Source organism: Bos taurus, chromosome 5 (genome assembly GCF_002263795.3).
Source record: "Bos taurus isolate L1 Dominette 01449 registration number 42190680 breed Hereford chromosome 5, ARS-UCD2.0, whole genome shotgun sequence".
NCBI classification, from domain to species: Eukaryota; Metazoa; Chordata; class Mammalia; order Artiodactyla; family Bovidae; genus Bos; species Bos taurus.
The window spans coordinates 30,592,164-30,610,019 of record NC_037332.1 but is presented as its reverse complement, the minus strand read 5'-3'; the positions used below and the strand labels follow the sequence as shown (position 1 = coordinate 30,610,019).

At 41.5% G+C, this 17,856-nt stretch overlaps 1 long non-coding RNA gene across 1 annotated transcript in view; it reads left to right on the top strand.

Annotated features, from left to right (window-relative positions):
- The window catches only part of LOC132345267 (uncharacterized), a 47,739-nt gene extending 46,203 nt beyond the window's left edge, over positions 1–1,536 (top strand). The window contains exon 4 of the long non-coding RNA XR_009494491.1: positions 1,419–1,536. This is a non-coding gene — a long non-coding RNA (uncharacterized lncRNA). The remainder of the gene's footprint in view (positions 1–1,418) is intronic.
- Positions 1,537–17,856: the final 16,320 nt, after the last annotated feature.

Genomic DNA, 17,856 nt, shown 5'->3' with positions numbered 1-17,856 from the left:
GCAGCTATGCCTTGATGAGAGATGGAAATTTTCATGCCAAGAGAACATCGACCTGATAAACAGCATGATTAATCTAAATAAAATTGTCCACCTATGGGTCTTCACTCCCTTAAAAGAAGACAAAGGGGGATGTACAACTCTTAGGCTTAATGCACTGAATCTCTGCAAGTAGAAGGGAGGAGAAGGTTATTAGCACACCATTTGGGCAACGTGAAGGACAGGGCTCTGTAGGGGAAAGCATCAGCTTAATGAAGGGCAACCTAAAACTCTATACAGCATAAAAGGAGGGAGGCTGCGCTTTGGCATCATCTTGCAAGTTAACAGTTCCCAACAATCGCGCTGGGTCAGGAGCAGAGACGCAACCGTCATCTTCTTTCCGCGGGCTTCAGCCATAGGGGGAGAAAGGTGGTACCACACTTCTCTCCCAGTGGATGACGATGACGTATTCTAGGCCGATGACTGCGGAGGCTCCTGTCAAATGAGTGAAGAGAAAAAGGAAGTGGGGAGAGGAGGAGGGACTCTAGAAATGAAACTGCAACAACCCTGGAATAAAAATGAGGGGCCATAATGAGAAATGATAAGCACAATCACCTTGAAATTCAACCTTCTGCCCGTTTTTTCCCAATTTGCTTCTGATCACCTTTTTTTTTTAATTTTGTAAATAAAGCAGGGTGGGATAAATGAAAGAGAGCCCTTATAGGATTCTATTTTTCACTCTCCTTTATGGATTGCTTTAACAATTATATCATAATAATAAAATCCACCATTTTTAGCTTTAGGAAGTGTTAACAACAGTGAAGGTATTTGAAACACTGTATTCCCAAACCACAACGGGCCTCTAAGATTTCTCTTCTCTACAGAAAGACTTATCTGGTTGTGCCCATTACTTTCAGTTTTGTTGGGGAAGGGGCATAACGTGCAGCATCTTGACTGTAAATGTCTGTGGGGAGTAACTGTCCAGGGAGCCATGCTGCAGCCTCTGGGAAGATCCGAGCTTTTTCTCTTTCGACCAGCAGGCGGCGCTGTTTTTCACGGCCACCGCCCCGCCCGCCTCTAAGGTCACTTCCGCTGCGGCCCAGCGAGGCTCTCCCCTGCCACTCCTTGTTGGTCTTTTTGAAGCTGCCTTTCTTTACCTAGCACACACTGCTAGCGTTTCTGAACCACTGTGCTCTTGTGACAGTTTATGCTACTTGAGAACTTCCTTCCGGAATCATTTGTGAGAGTGGAGATTCTTAACAAAACAACCCCCCGCCCCAACCCCGTATTTGGGATTGCGTCATCGCTGATTTTTTTTTTTTAACATCTCAAATGCATTTCAATTTAAGTCAAATTAAAAAAGCTTATGACTCAACAAAGAAGGCAATATATATTGAAACAGAATGCTTTAAAAAACAAATTCCCCTTCCTGTTTATTCCAGACGCTTCTCCGGGTTTAGAGAGCGGGTCGCGAAAATTCAGCTGCGGCGCCATCTGCTGGAAGCGCCGCGACGCTGCAAGGAGCTTGCCGGGGAAGGAGGAGACGAGTTGCAGGTGAACGTCCAGCCCTTTGCCCAGAGAAGGCTCTGACACCAAGGTAACATTCAAATGCAGTCCGCTTGTCTAAAAAGAGACCAAGTTGACCCTGCAAGAAAATGGCCTCAGTTTTGAGGAGCCCTGCGGCCTAAATGAACTGGCATATGGTATATGGGTGTTAGGAAAACCTGGGGCTTCCCGAGAAGAGGAGGCTTAATTCATTTCATTACCCAGCCGCCAGCCCTGCCATATTCTCCGGTGCAACGCTGAAAACTAAAACCGTATTTCCCATCAGTGCACATGAGGAGGTATAAGGTGCAGAAGTCACAAGGCATTTGTTCTGTTGAATGGAACTGATTTTGCTGAATGGAAGGAATTTTAAAAGATGAAGAGGGTGACAGAAATTAAATTAATCTGGGAGTGGGGATGTGTTGGAATGTGGCCTTGGCCATGGTTTGATACAAGGTCACTAAGACGCACTACCATTTTCCAAACTCTTGAGTCAGTTCTGATTTACTTGATGATTTTTCTATTTAGGAGACTGCAGCCTTTTTCCACACCAGGATCTAAACCTATTTGCAAACACATTTATATACAGACTCCAAAACAAACCTCAATTTACCGTTGCTGGGAACTTTGCTAAAGGCCACAATCAGAAAACTCCTGGGGAACTGGATGAAAGCAAGATTTAGAGCAGGAATACAGTTGGCTCACCCATCTGGAGAAATATGGTGTCACTGATAGGAAACATTTATAATAGGAAAATGTTATCAAACATAGTCCTCACCCTCCAGAGCTTGATAATAACATTCTAACAAAAATGAGTTTTTGTTTTCTGGGATGAGCTCATAATGGGTTTCCTGAAAAAGATGAAGTAGCTTTACCAACAATATAAACCTGTTGGAACCTAACTGGTGATGTAGTTCTTGGGGTCCATGTCATGTCACTTTCGTATGCAGTCAGTGTTTTATAGAGACATCCTTTGGTGCTTGTATATCTAAGCCCTCATGTAGGAGACCTACCTGATTCTACTGCCATAGTGAATTGTGTCACAGAGAAAACGGTAACCCTCCAAGTGGATGCTGGAAGAAAATAAACTAGGAAATCAGGAAGAGAAATAAACTGACAATCCACTGTGATGATGTAAGAAAGGACTGTATCAGAGAAGATTCAGTATATATTCTGTTTTGAATGAGCAAAGAGTTATTGGGTGTCAAATTGTTACCAGTAGAGGAATTATTTAATGGCTGATGCCGCATCTATTAGACCTCGCTTCTACTACGGCATTTGTTGAGGAGAGTCTTTCATAGAAATAAACAACTTATAACACATCAGGAGAGTGAGTGGTGACATGCCATGGAATTGAGCATCTCTTGGTGAAGGTGCTTTCACGGTCTCTGGCTTGGAACAGTGCAGGAGGGCAGTGGAGGTGGAGCACTGAGGCCCAGGCAGTTTAAGCCCTCATGGTCCCTTCCTTTTGCAGGACACAAAGCAGTCCCTAGAAACTGAATTTCTCTCTTCTATGGTGTTTCTTCTTTCATTAACTTGTTTGTTTAGAGGGTGCCTGCACCCTCAGAACAGAGCCACATATACAGCCTGCCCTGGCCTTCCTCACAGATGTCTCAAGAGTATTCCTTGGGCACTATTTCTGGTGAACCCAATATAAAAAGTCTACCCATTCCCCCAGCAGTTGAGCTTGGGATTCAGATATTTTGTGTTTGGCAAAAAAAAAAAAAAACACACACACACAAGGGAAATTTTTTCTAGAGATGACCTCTCCCTTGACTTTCAGCCTATTCTAAATTGGGCTTTTGAGAGAAATGTGATCCTTCGTTCAAAGACATGAAACAGATTGAGCTTAGTAGAAGTTTCTGTCTGGACCTTAGGGTTAGGTAAGTGTGTCTCTCGTGATGAAAATCCCGACTTCACAGAGGACTTGCCTTAACAACGTCAGTTCAACTCACTGTTGTTCTCTCAGCACCAGTCAGTCTTCTCCTCCCTCCCTGCAAAATGTCAGGCTAATGCCTGCTCATCAGTGGGTCTTGTCTTTCTGGCTACTTCCTCCAAGATTTCCTTGATTTCCCCGGGTGAAGGGAGGGTGCCCCTGCTGAGCTCCCCTCCCCTTGTGGTTCCCCGTCATCACTCTGTCATAGCATACTGTCATTGCTTATCTGTCTCCCATAACAGACTCTTAAATCCTGTGAAGACAGGGTTAAGGCTATTATTATGTTTATTTTGCATCCTTAATGCCTAATTAGTGCTTCAGATCAAGCAGATAATTAGATAGGCGTTCAGCATACAGAGATGACAAGGAAGGGTATTTCTGATAGAGGGACTAACATGAACACACACAGGTATAGACTTGGAAGAATGGCCAAAGCCTGAGTGTGGTTTGGCCAAAGCCTGAAGCCCCTAGCTCCATTTTTAAATTAAAGGCAAAGGCTAAGAGGAGATTAGGTGGGAAAGAGTCTGAGGTGGTTACGAATATTGTGAATGTTTGTTTAAGGCAGTGGTCATCAGAACTTGAAATAGTTGCGAATGATGACATTTCTGGTATATTGTCTATCAGATAAGTACTGTACATGTATTTTCATCAGCAAGGAGGAGTCACAGAGCTAGCCCATTTCCCTTATGAAAAATACCACTACGTTGGCAAAACCGATTTACATGATCAAACTAGGCAGTTAAGTAGGCTTATTTTCTATTAGGAAAAGTTAGCCTCCATTTATGGCACCCCACTCCAGTACTCTTGCCTGGAAAATCCCATGGATGGAGGAGCCTGGTAGGCTGCAGACCATGGGGTCCCGAAGAGTCGGACACGATTGAGCAACTTCACTTTCACTTTTCCCTTTCGTGCATTGGAGAGGGAAATGGCAACCCACTCCAGTGTTCTTGCCTGGAGAATCCCAGGGACGGGGGAGCCTGGTGGGCCGCCGTCTATGGGGTTGCACAGAGTCGGACACGACTGAAGCAACTTAGCAGCAGCCTCCATTTAAAAACTTTTTTTGGTAATTTTTGGTGATTTCCTAGCTCTGTTTTTAAATTAAGAACACTATATTACTTTAAGGTCTTCCAGCACCTCACTTGTGACTTCTAATTCTAAGACAGTCACTGTCCAGGGCACAGAGGGTTGCTGGGAATCTGTTCAGGGGATGAAATAAGGCTCTGCCCTTTTTGGCATTTCTTACCGGGATCTCAAGAGACTCTGCCTTGGGCATAGTACATTCTCAAACCATCCCTTCCTTTGGTAACAAATCAGAGTTCAGGGTGGCTGAGGAGTGCCTTTCTCTTGTGAAGGGTTAGAACAGTTGCAAAGAGGAGGCTGGAAAAGAGAAGTCAGCTCCATGTCAGCCGTGATCTGTCCACCTGACAGATCACTTCCAGGAGAGGACACATTTGGTAGCTCAGAATCTGGAAATGGAGCCTCTTATACCATCTATGGGGTGTACCTTAAGGGTACCTAGATCCCAGCTTGAAAGCTGTGTTTCTGTTTTCATTGTTGTTGTTTTAATTATTTATTTGGCTGGGTGCTGGGTCTTAGTTGCAGCACGTGGGATCTTCCTTGAAGCATGCCCGATCTTTAATTGCAGCATGTGGGTGGGCTCTTAATTGCCTTACCAGGAATAGATGGAAGCTGGGCCCCCTGCATTGGGAGTGTAGGCTGTTAACCACTGGACCACTGGGGAAGTCCCTGAAGACTATGGTTTTTAAAAAAACCTGGATTTTATCCTATAGAACAGTGGTCTCCAGAGTGGAGTATATAAAAGGTACAGAAAGGAAATATTACAAATTCTACTTGTTAAATGTCATCCTCTTAAACTCTCTATATTGATAGATGTTTATGATTTATATAAAGTAGAAGTATAATAGTGTATAAATAATTTAAAAATAAATTATGTGTGTGTGTGTATCAGAGGATGTGCAAACATTAGTCTACCGGTAGGCACATGCAATTTAAAAAAGCCTTTGGACTGCTTTTAGGGACAGTGAAGAGTCACTGAAGGTTTCTAAGTGAGGGAGTGAAAATGAGCACCGTCATTGCCTGCATCTGAGAACGAGGAGCAGTGCCCGGCATCCAGGGAGACACATGGAGGTACTGCCTCCTTCAGAGCTGGCAGCCTGGCTGACGGGTACAAAAGCAAGTAACAATAGTGAGTGCTTGGCTAAGCAAAGGGAGGACAAAAAGGCATCACTTTAAAACAATGTGGAGGGGCTTCTCTGGTGGCCCAGTGGTAAAGAGTCCACCTGCTAATGCAAGAGACATGGATTCGATCCCTGACTTGGGAAGATTCCACGTGCCTCGGAGCAGCTAAGCCTGTGTGTCGCAACTACTGAGCCCACGCACCCAGAGCCCATGCACTGCAGCTAAAGAAGCCACCACAGCAGGAGTCCTGAGTACCGCAGCTAGAGTAGCCCCTGCTCTCCCCAACTAGAGAAAAGCCCTCACAGCAACAAAGACACAACTCGGCCAAAAATAATAAATACATAATTTTTAAAAGATAAAAGAATGTGGAAAGAGCAATTGTTTTTTATTGTTTTTAAACATGTATTTCCTACAGAAAGAGCTGAATTTGCAGTAAAGCCCTAAGATGGTGATAGTCTTGCCTTGCTATTTGCATTTCAAATTCCAAGCATTCTGTTTAGTCGTTCCTTTTTCTCTGTCTTTAACCACCAAATTGATGTTTTATTTCTGACTGGGGGGACCATGCTTTTCTGTTCTTAGAAAGTGAAAAAAGTGACAGTTGCACAGTCATGTCCGACTCTTTGCGATCCCATGGACTGTAACCAGCCATGCTCCTCTTTTTATGGAATTCTCCAGGCAAGAATACTGGAGTGGGTTACCATTTCCGTCTCCAGGGGATCTTCCCAAGCCAGGGATAGAACCTGGGTCTTCTGCATTGCAGGCAGATTCTTTGCCAACGAAGCCACTTGGGAAGCCTTGCCATGCTATTTTCATTTCAAATTCCAAGCATTCTATTTAGTCTTTCCTTTTCCTCCATCTTGAACCACCAAATTTATGTTTTATTTCTGATTGGGGCGGGAATCGTGCTCTTCTGTTCTTAGAAGAAATACCTAAAAGCTGAGAGTTTGTGATTAAGAAGGGTTTATCTATTGTGTTGGTCTTTCAGAAGATATCAACATAATGGTTAAAATGTCCAGGGAAAAAGGAAGTTAGGGGAGTAATTTCAGTAGCTTCTCCATATTTAGAAATTCTACTGTGATCAGAAGTTCCCAGAGAGAGAGCCATTTTTAAAAGTTCCCAAAGAACATCATCATAAGGCATAATGATACCTTAATAGTTGTGTATAATAGATGCACTCTCAAAGGATTTTCATGGTATTATCCTTGTTATTCTCACCAGTTATGTCTCTATTGAAGTGTGAGGGTGATAAAAGAGATCCAAAAGAGTCCCAGGCTCCATCTGAATGGAAGCTTAGACTTCCTGAAAAACAAAAACACTGTTGGAAAAGAATCCTGAAACATTCATCCAGATGCTTACTCTTACCCCTCCCTACTCACAGTAACACCATAGGTATTATTTTTTTAATGATATTGATTTTATTGCATCATTTTACAGATTAGAATGCCAGATATAGTGGATATAAATATGAAAAGAATCAAATTCTTACAAATAATACTTTGCTGCTACAGTATTGAATAATTAGTGGAGGTTGTAATTATAGTACAGCTTTAAATAACATTCTCATAATGGATTTAACACAATGAACCAACCAGGGCCTAAGGTTTAAAGTTCTGCAAAGAGAAATCTGGGACAGTGTGAAAACTCAGAAAGTTCATCCTTCAGCTACGTGCTTCATTTAACCGTAAATCCAGCAACAGAAACATTCACAAAACTTGCAGCGACCCCTGATGAGAGATCTTTTAAGAAACAGGCAAAATAATAATATGGAAACCTGGGTTAGTTTCCCAGGTAGATTCATTCCATCCCATCCCTGTCTAGTCCTATCCTTCCTACCCGAGAACTCTGTACCTGAAGTGCATTATTATGTATCCATAGGCGTTGTTTTAGCCATTTAACAGAAGAAAAAAAACAAGACTTGGGCAAGATAAATATACTTCCCGAGTACATAATTGCTAAGTGGCAGACTTAGAATTCACCTGATGTCTGTTTTACTCAAAGCCTGTTTGACTGCCTGGGAGGCAACTGATAATTTTTGATGGGAGAATCTCAGTAGTGTGGTAGAGTAGAAGACAGATAACACAGGGTTTGCTGCTGCTGCTGCTAAGTCACTTCAGTCGTGTCTGACTCTGTGCAACCCCATAGACGGCAGCCCACCAGGCTCCCCTGTCCCTGGGATTCTCCAGGCAAGAACACTGGAGTGGGTTGCCGTTTCCTTCTCCAAGACAGGGTTTAATCACTCATTATTCAAATATTTATTGAGGATGGTGGGACTTCTAGGTGTGGTAGAGTGAGGCGGTGGGCAAATCAACTCTCCCAAAAAGCAACTACTAAGCTGGAAAAAATGGATGAGGACAACCATTTTAGCACCCTGAAAATCGACCAAAGGCACAGAATAATGTGAGAAGCGTTTGTGTTTGAACAATTGCTGAAATGTAGTAATAACAGTGGGAATCTGTGACACGCTTGCTTGAGGATGCTCCCGTTTTCCAGCCCTGCTGCCAGCCTTGTCACCATGGAGATTTTGCCAGAGGTGGGGATACTGTGAGGACTGGCAGCTTGGCTGCCCGAGTCAGAGGGCTCACTTAATAGGGAGCAGGAAAGGACCAATGGTTCTACTAACGCAAGGTTCTAGTTGTTGGGGGAAGAGTATTCCTGGCTGAAGTGTGTATATTTGCAGCTGAGAACAGAGGGCCTAAGATAGCCGCATACTCCTGGCTGACCGCGAGGATTTGTACATGGAGGAGCTATGAAAGGGCCCAGTGGAAAGTAAAAGTAAAAACTCAAATAGGATTGAAAACAGCCTGAACTTTAAATGTGCTCCCCTGCCCACACACCCATTACCAGAGGACAGAACCAATTTCTGTCTGAACACTAGCTAACCACTAGGCTACTTAGACACAGGAATGACCCCTAGGAAGCCAGACTTAAAAAGTAAAAACAAGAGAAAATAAACTGAGCAGGATATCAGTAGCCATACCCTTCAAAGGGGACAGATTTAATTGATTTAACTAAAGCAACTTGCTAAACACACAAATGCAGAAGATAGCCTGGAGGGAGAAAAATTGGAATCCAGAGTTGCTACAATACAGTATTTAAAAATCTAGCTTTCAAATAAAATATGCGGAGATAGGAAAGTATGACCTGTTCTGAGGAAAAGCAAAAATCAGTAGAAACTGTCTTTCAGTGTCCCAAGAAGTTGGATTTAGCAGGCAAAGATATCAAAGCAGTTATGTTCAAAGAACTAAAAGAAATTGTGTTTAAAGAATCGAAAGAAAGTAGGACAGTAATATTAATAAATGAAGATACTCAATAAGAAAACACATTATTTAAAAAATTTTTAATGATTAAAAATGTAGAAATAATACTTGAAAAATTCACTAGAAGGGCTGAAAAGCAGATTCAAGATAGCAGAGAAAAAGAAGCAGTGAATTTGAAGAGAGAGCAATAGAAATTATGTACTGAAGAACAGAAAGAATGAGAATGGAACAAAAGTGACCAGAGCCTCAGAGACTGGTGGGGCAACAGACCAACATACGTGTAATGGAAGAGGAAACAAAAGGTTAGAAAAAAATACTTGAAAAAATAATGTCTGAAAACTTGGCAAATTTGATTGAAAACATTAATCTACACATGCATGTAGCTCAACCAACCCAACTAGGATAACTACAGAGATCCGCACCTAAACACAGCATGCAAACTGTTAAAAACACACAACAAAAAGTCTTTAAGGCATCAAAAGAAAACCACCATCATGCACAATGGCACATCAGTGTAATTACTAATTTCTCATCTGAAACAATGAAGGCTAGGAGGCAGTGGAATGGAATATTCAAAGTGTGAAAGACAAAACTATCTACCAAGAATTTTTTTTCAACCAAGAATTTTATATCCCACAAACCTTCCTTCAAAAATGAAAGAGAAATTAAGAGATACCCAGATAAACAATTTTGAGGAAACTGCCCTCAAGAAATGCTAAAAGGAGTTCTTCAGGCTGACAGGAAAGGATATCAGATGATATTAATAACCCAAATCCAAAGGAAGAAATGAATAAGTAAAAGTTTTTAAAAAGAAGAAATAAAGAGCACTGGAAATGGGTTAATATAAAGGATTATATAGTGCTATAGCTCTGTACTCAATATTTTATAATATCCTATAAGGGAAAGGAATCTGAAAAGGAGTATATATGTATATTTATGAATCAGTTTGCTGTCCCCCTGACACTAACTCAACATTGTAAATCAATTATACTTGAATAAAAAAAGACAATATAAATATATATTTCTTGTTTCTTCACAAAACGTCTTTTAAAAATATGAAATTGTATGAAGCAATAATTATAACACTATATTGATGAGTCATAATGTGAAATAATAAAATACCTAATAATATATTGAGTAGTATAGATATAACTAGGGAGAAGGCAATGGCAACACACTCCAGTACTCTTGCCTGGAAAATCCCATGGACGGAGGGGCCTGGTAGGCGGCAGTCCATGGGGTCGCTAGGAGTCGGATAGGACTGAGCGACTTCACTTTCACTTTTCACTTTCATGCATTGGAGAAGGAAGTGGCAACCCACTCCAGTGTTCTTGCCTGGAGAATCCCAGGGACGGGGAGCCTGGTGGGCTGCCGTCTATGGGGTCGCACAGAGTCGGACACGACTGAAGCGACTTAGCAGCAGCAGCATAGATATAACTATATGATAAATAATATTAAGTGTTAATATGAATATATATTTGAGATATTAATATATATTATAGCCCAAAGGAAAGTGTGGGTAGAGTTATATTGGACCAAAGTTTCTATATTTTCCTGAAATTAAGTTAGGATTAATCTGCAATAGATAGTAGTGAGTTAAGATGTATTTTATAATCTGTATAGTAACCATTAAGAAAATAATTTTAAAATATATGGTAAACCTACATAAGATTTAAATGGTACACTAAAAATATTTATTTAACACAAAAATGGCGCTGGTTCAGAGTGGCTATAGTGGAGACAATGAAAAGTGGAAATACAGTAGATATATTTCAAGGTAGATCTAATGGGATTTGCTGACATACTGATGGGAGTGATAGTAAAAGACGAGTCAGTGATGACTCCAAAGTTTTGGGCTCAGGTGACAGGAAAAATGACATTGCAATTAATTGAGATGGGAAAGGGAGGAGCATGTTTAGGCAGAAGATTAAGAATTTAGGTTTAAGAATCTATTAGATATCTAAGCAGAGAATTCCAACAGGCAGTTGGATACACGGGTCTGCAATTCTGGAAAGCATTCTAAGTTGGCAACTTACGTATCTATTGGTGTTCAGTTCAGTTCAGTCACTCAGTCGTGTCCAACTCTTTGCAACCCCATGAACTGCAGCACGCCAGGCTTCCCTGTCCATCACCAACTCCCAGAGCTTGCTCAAACTCATATCCATCAAGTCGGTGATGCCATCCAACCATCTCAGCCTCTGTTGTCCCCTTCACCTCCTGCCTTCAATCTTTCCCAGCATCAGGGTCTTTTCCAATGAGTCAGTTCTTCGCATCAGGTGGCCAAAGTATTGGAGTTTCAGCTTCAGCATCAGTCTTTACAGAGAATATTCAGGACTGATTTCCTTCAGGATTGACTGGCTTGATCTCCTTGCAGTCCAGCGACTCTCAAGAGTCTTCTCCAACACCATAGTTCAAAAGCATCAATTCTTCAGCACTCAGCTTTCTTTATAGTCCAACTCTCACATCCATAAATGACTACTGGAAAAACCATAGCTTTGACTAGATGGGCCTTTGTTGGCAAAATAATGTCTCTGCTTTTTAATATGCTGTCTAGGTTGGTCATAACTTTTCTTCCAAGGAGCAAGCGTCTTTAATTTCATGGCTGCAATCACCATCTGCAGTGATTTTATCACAGACAGAAAATAAAGTCTGTCACTGTTTCCATTGTTTCCCCATCTATTTGCCATGAAGCAATGGGACCAGATGCTATGAGCTTAGTTTTTTGAATGTTGAGTTTTAAGCCAGCTTTTTCACTCTCCTCTTTCACTTTCATCAAGAACTCTTCAGTTCCTCTTCACTTTCTGCCATAAGGGTGGTGTCATCTGTGTACATGAGGTTATTGATATTTCTCTCAGCAATCTTGATTCCAGCTTGTACTTCATCCAGCCTGGCATTTTGCATGATGTACTCTACATAGAAGTTAAATAAACAGGGTAACAATATACAGCCTTGACGTACTCCTTTCCCAATTTGGAACCAGTCTGTTTTTCCTTGTCCAGTTATAACTATTGCTTATTGACCTGCATACAGATTTCTCAAGAGGCAGGTAAGGTGGTCTGGTATTCCAATCTCTTGAAGAATCTTCCACAGTTTGTTGATCCACACAGTCAAAGGCTTTGACATAGTCAATAAAGCAGAAGTAGATGTTTTTCTGGAACTCGCTTTTTTGATGATCCAGCAGATGTTGGCAGTTTGATCTCTGGTTCCTCTACCTTTTCTAAATCCAGCTTGAACATCTGGAATTTCTCAGTTCACATACTGTTGAAGCTTGGCTTGGAAATCTTTGAGCATTACTTTGTTAGTGTGTGAGATTAGTGCAATTGTGTGGTAGTTTGAACATTCTTTGGTATTGCCCTTCTTTGGGATTGGAATGAAAACTGACCTTTTCCAGTCTTGTGGCCACTGCTGTGTTTTCCAAATTTGCTGGCATATTGAGTGCAGCACTTTCACAGCATCATCTTCCAGGATTTGAAATAGCTCAACTGGAATTCCATCACCTGCACTAGCTTTGTTTGTAGTGATGCTTCCTAAGGCCCACTTGACTTTGCATTCTAGGATGTCTGGGTCTAGGTGAGTGATCACACCATCGTGGTTATCTGGGTCATGAAGATCTTTTTTGGATAATTCTTCTGTGTACTCTTGCCACCTCTTAATATCTTCTCTTCTGGGATTTAGGTCCCAGAAGAGAAGAATGGTATTTAGGTCCATACCATTTCTGTCCTTTATTGTGCCCATCTTTGCATGAAATGTTCCCGTGGTATCTCTAATTTTCTTGAAGAGATCTCTAGTCTTTCCCATTCTGTTGTTTTCCTCTATTTCTTTGCATTGATCACTGAGGAAGGCTTTCTTATATCTCCTTGCTATTTTTTGCATTCAGATGGGTATATTTTTCCTTTTCTCCTTTGCCTTTTGCTTCTCTTCTTTTCTCAGCTCTTTGTAAGGCCTCCTCAGACAGCCATTTTGCCTTTTTGCATTTCCTTTTCTTGGGGATGGCCTTAATCACTGCCTCCTATATAATGTCACGAACCTCCCTCATAGCAAGACTAGATGAGTACATAGAAATGAAAGGAGACCTTGAACCCTTGACATTAGGAGTTTAGGAGGGACTTTCTTGATGATCCAGTGGTTAAGACGCCACACTTCCACTGCAGGGGGCACAGGTTTGCTACCTTGTCAGGGTACTAAGGTTCCACATGCCATGTGGTGCAGCTAATAATAATAATGAATTGTTGAAAGAGTTTAGGAACCAAGAAGGAAACAACAATAGCAACTGAGAAATTACAGCCAGGAAGAAAACCAGAAAAAAAACTAAATGAAGAAAGTGTTAAGTGAAGTGTTTTACAGTGTCAGATGATGCTGATATTTTAATTAAAATAACTGGGAACTGACCATTAGATTTGGTAAACTTGGGGTCATGGGTGACCTTTTGAGAAGTGATGAGGGTTAAAGGCTGATTCCAGTGGGTTCAAGGAATAAGGGGTGGAAACGAGGTATTGTTGGTACATAATTTTTTGCTATGATGATAAGGAGAAAATGGGATAATAGCCACAGGCAGAAGTGAAATCGAGAGAGGTTTTGGAGATGGAGGAGCAGGTCTTAATGCTAAAAGAAAACATAGACTAGAGGTGGGAAATTGATGCAGAAGACAGAAAAGAGAATCACTAGAGTAAAATCCTTGAGTGGGCAAAAGTGAATGGGATATAATGTTGTTCAGCTGCTAAGTTGTGTCAGACTCTTAGTGACCCTGTGGACTGCAGCATGCCAGGCTCCCCTGTCCTTCACTGTCCCAGAATTTGCTCAAATTCGTATCCATTGAGTTGGTGATGTAATCTAACCATTTCATCCTCTGCCACCCTCTTATCTTTTTGCCTTCCGTCTTTCCTAGCATCAGGCTCTTTTTCCACTGAGTTGGCTCTTCACATCAGGTACCCAAAGTATTGGAGCTTCAGCTTCAGCATCAGTCCTTCCAATGAATATTCAGGTTTAATTTCCTTTAGGATTGACTGGCTTGATGTCCTTGCTGTCCAAGGGATTCAAGAGTCTTCTCCAACACCATAATTCAAAAGCATCAATTCTTCAGTGCGCAGCCTTCTCTATGGTCCAATTCTCACATCTATACATGACTCCTGGAAAAACCATAGCTTTGACGATATGGACTTTTGTCGGCAAATTGATATCTTTGCTTTTTAATATGCTGTCTAGTTTGGTCATAACTTTTCTTCCAAGGAACAAGTGTCTTTTAATTTCATGGCTGCAGTCACTGTCTGCAGTGATTTTGGAGCCCAAGAAAATAAAATCTGTCACTGCTTCCACTTTTCCCCCATCTGTTAGCCATTTAGTGATGGGACTGGATGCCGTGATCTTAGTTTTTGTTTTTGTTTTTTTTTTTAGTTTTTTGAATGTTGAGTTTCAAGCCAACTTTTTCACTCTCCTCTTTCACCTTCATCAAGAGGCTCTTTAGTTTCTCTTCGCTTTCTGCCATTAGAGTGGTGGTGTCTGCGTATCTGAGGTTGTTGATATTTCCCCTGGCAATCTTGGTTCTAGCTGTGATTCAACCAGCCCAGCATTTCACATGATGTACTCTGCATAGAAGTTAAATAAGCAGGGTGACAGTATACAGCCTTGACGTACTCTTTTCCCAATTTGGAACCAGTCAGTTGTTCCGTGTTCAATTCTAACTGTTTCTTCTTGACCTGCGTACAGGTTTCTCAGGAGACAAGTAAGGTGCTCTGTTATTCCCATCTCTTTAAGAATTTTCCATAGTTAGTTGTGATCCACACAGTCAAAAGCTTTAGTGTAGTCAATAAGGCAGAAATAAGTGTTTTTCTGGAATTCCCTTGCTTTCTCTATGATTCAACAAATGTTGGCAATTTGATCTCTGGTTCGTCTACCTTTTCTAAACCCAGCTTGTTCATCTGGAAGTTCTTGGTTCACCTACTGCTGAAGTCCAGCTTGAAGAATTTTGAGCATTACCTTGCTAGCGTGTGAAATGAGCACAATTGTGCAGTGTAGTTTGAACATTGGCATTGCCCTTCTTTGGTATTGGAATGAAAACTGACCTTTTCCAGTCCTGTGGCTACTGCTGAGTTTTCCAAATTTGCTTGCATATTGAGTGCAGCACTTGAACAGCATCATCTTTTAGGAGTTGAAATTGCTCACTTTATTTGTAGCAGTGCTTCCCAAGGCCTACTTGACTTCACACTCCAGGATGTCTGGGTCTAGGCACAGACCCAGATCACATCATCGTGGTTATTCAGGTCATTAAGACCTTTATTGTTTAGTTCTTCTGTGAATTCTTACCACCACTTCTTAGTCTGTTCTGCTTCTTTTAGGTCTTTACCATTTCTTCCTTTATCATGCCCATTCTTGCATGAAATGTTCTCTTGATCTCTCCAATTTTCTTGAAGAGATCTCTAGTCTTTCCCATTCTTGTTTTCCTCTACATTTTTTCATTGTTCAGGTAAGAAGGCCTTCTTATCCCTCCTCGCTATTCTCTGGAACTCTGAATTCAGTTGGGTATATCTTTGCCTTTCATATACAAGTGGAAATATTGACCTTGAATGAGAGCATGGACAGTTTATTGTCAGAAGCTAGAAGACAGGCAGGAGTGCGTGGGACAATCACAAATAGGTAAATGTTTAAGAAGAACTATCCCAAATTTTGAAATCATGCTAACAGGATTGCCGGGTATCTTTTTAGTGAAGAGCTGGGCTCTGTCCAGCAGGCCCTCTGGGGATTGTCTCATTTTCTAAGGGCAGCCACCTTTGCTTGACTTTCTACTTATTACTGATTAGGATTGTTTTTTTAGTGTTTTTTTTTTTTTTAAGGTATATTTATTTATTTTTGTCTGAGCTAGGTCTTTGTTGCAGTGCACAGGCTTTCTCTAGTTGCGGCAAGCAGGGGCTACTCTTTGCTGTGTGCAGACTTCTCATTGGGATGGCTTCACTTGTTTCGGAGCACAGGCTCTAAGCGGGTTGGCTTCAGTAGTTGTGGCGCACAGGCTTGGTTGCCCTGCAGCGTGTGGGATCTTCCTGTATCAGAAATCAAACTCGTGTCCCCTGCATTGGCAGGAGGATTCTTATCCACTGGACTACCAGGGAAGTCCTGATTAGGATATTTAACAACCCTGTTTCTTATAGAAAACTTACAGTGATGCACACTGTTCATCCGAGAGAAATACAAATGGTTTTTGCCCTATGGAAAAGATAGCCTCACAGGTTATGATTTTTTTGTTTTCCCTTGAAGGGCATTATCAGTTTTGTTTCTACCTAGCAGCCTTATTCTAATATTTTTAAGGTACCTTTCCTGATGAAGTATAACAACTCCTGTTCCTTAAATGCTCTTTGCACCAACTTTATCATTTTACTGGTTCCTTAGTCAGTAAATCTTGAGCACATGTTTAATTCTCTATATATATGTTATGATTTTAACTTTTTAAAATATATGTATTTATTTATTTGGCTGTGCCAGGTCTTAGTTGCAGCATGCAAAATCTAGTTTCCCAACCAGGGATTGAACCCAAGCCCCATGCACTGGGAGCTTGGAATCTTAGCCACTGGACTACTAGGAAGTCCCATGATTTTAACTTTTTGAAAATTATGTTTTAGCAAGGAAAGCATAATATTGGGAGCTTGTGGACAGCCTCTTCTGATTGGTTCTATTTTCCCAGTGAATAAAGATGCAAAGTTATGAACTGAGCATGAGAATGGGAAGAACTTTGGAGGGTTTGAGGATCCTGAAGAAGACGTTTAAAAAAATGTTTAGGAGAATGGGAAAGTGAAGGGACTTAGGGAAATACAATATAACTGCTAAGCAATGGAAGGCCCCCTGGAGGGTAGTGATCATGAATTTTAAGTGGATCTGTCAGCTCGCCACAGCCATGCCTGTAGGCATGGGGTAGGTAGAGATTTAATTAGGTTTGAAGTTTTGCTAAGTGAACACGACAAAGAAAACGGAACTAGGGAGTTGCAGGTGTAACCAAGAGTGTAAGATTATAGTGATGGACTGTGCGAGGAGAGGCGTGAGGACAGAGGGTAAAGAACAGTGAAACGGTGGCATGATCGGCGTCTCTCAGCCTCCTTAAGGGGAAGCATTGTTGGGATTGATTTTCTCTTACTGGAAAGGTGGAGATGGTAATTGGATGGTGGGATGCTTAAAATGGAAAAATTGACCCCACTGGGGTCAGTGGGGTGGGGATACTTATTAAAGCTAAGCAGTAAATGGGTAGATGGAAAAACCCACTGCTGCTGCTGCTGCTAAGTCGCTTCAGTCGTGTCTGACTCTGTGTGACCCCATAGATGGCAGCCCATCAGGCTCCCCTGTCCCTGGGATTCTCCAGGTAAGAACACTGGAGTGGGTTGCCATTTCCTTCTCCAATGCATGAAAGTGAAAAGTCAAAGTGAAGTCGCTCAGTTGTGCCTGACTCTTAGCAACCCCATGGACTGCAGCCTACCAGGCTCCTCCATCCATGGGATTTTCCAGGCAAGAGTACTGGAGTGGGGTGCCATCGCCTTCTCCGGGAAAAACCCACAAATTTGAATAAAAGGGAAGAGATATAGGATAGTAACTCAAAGAGGAAATGACAGTATGGTGGTTTAGGAGTAATTTGTGTAAACAAAGAGAATTAAGGGTCAAGCAAAGGGGTTAATTAATAAAGCAAATTCCCAGAGGCTGTCAGCAGGAATATAAACTAGGGCTCAAGTGGGAGGGATTAGTATTAATAAAATTGGAGGGGACATTAGTGAGAAAAGCGAGAGAATAAGGAACAAGAAAGACAAACAGTTTGTGGAGAATGGGATGAAAGCTATTGGAGCTCAGATTGAATCATTTAATCCTATCACTACATTAGGAATCTAGGTTATCTGCGGGGAATGAGCAGGTAAATGAAGACTAGGAGCTTGAAGGATACAGAAGCAATTGGAAGCACCTCTTTCCTTGGGAAAG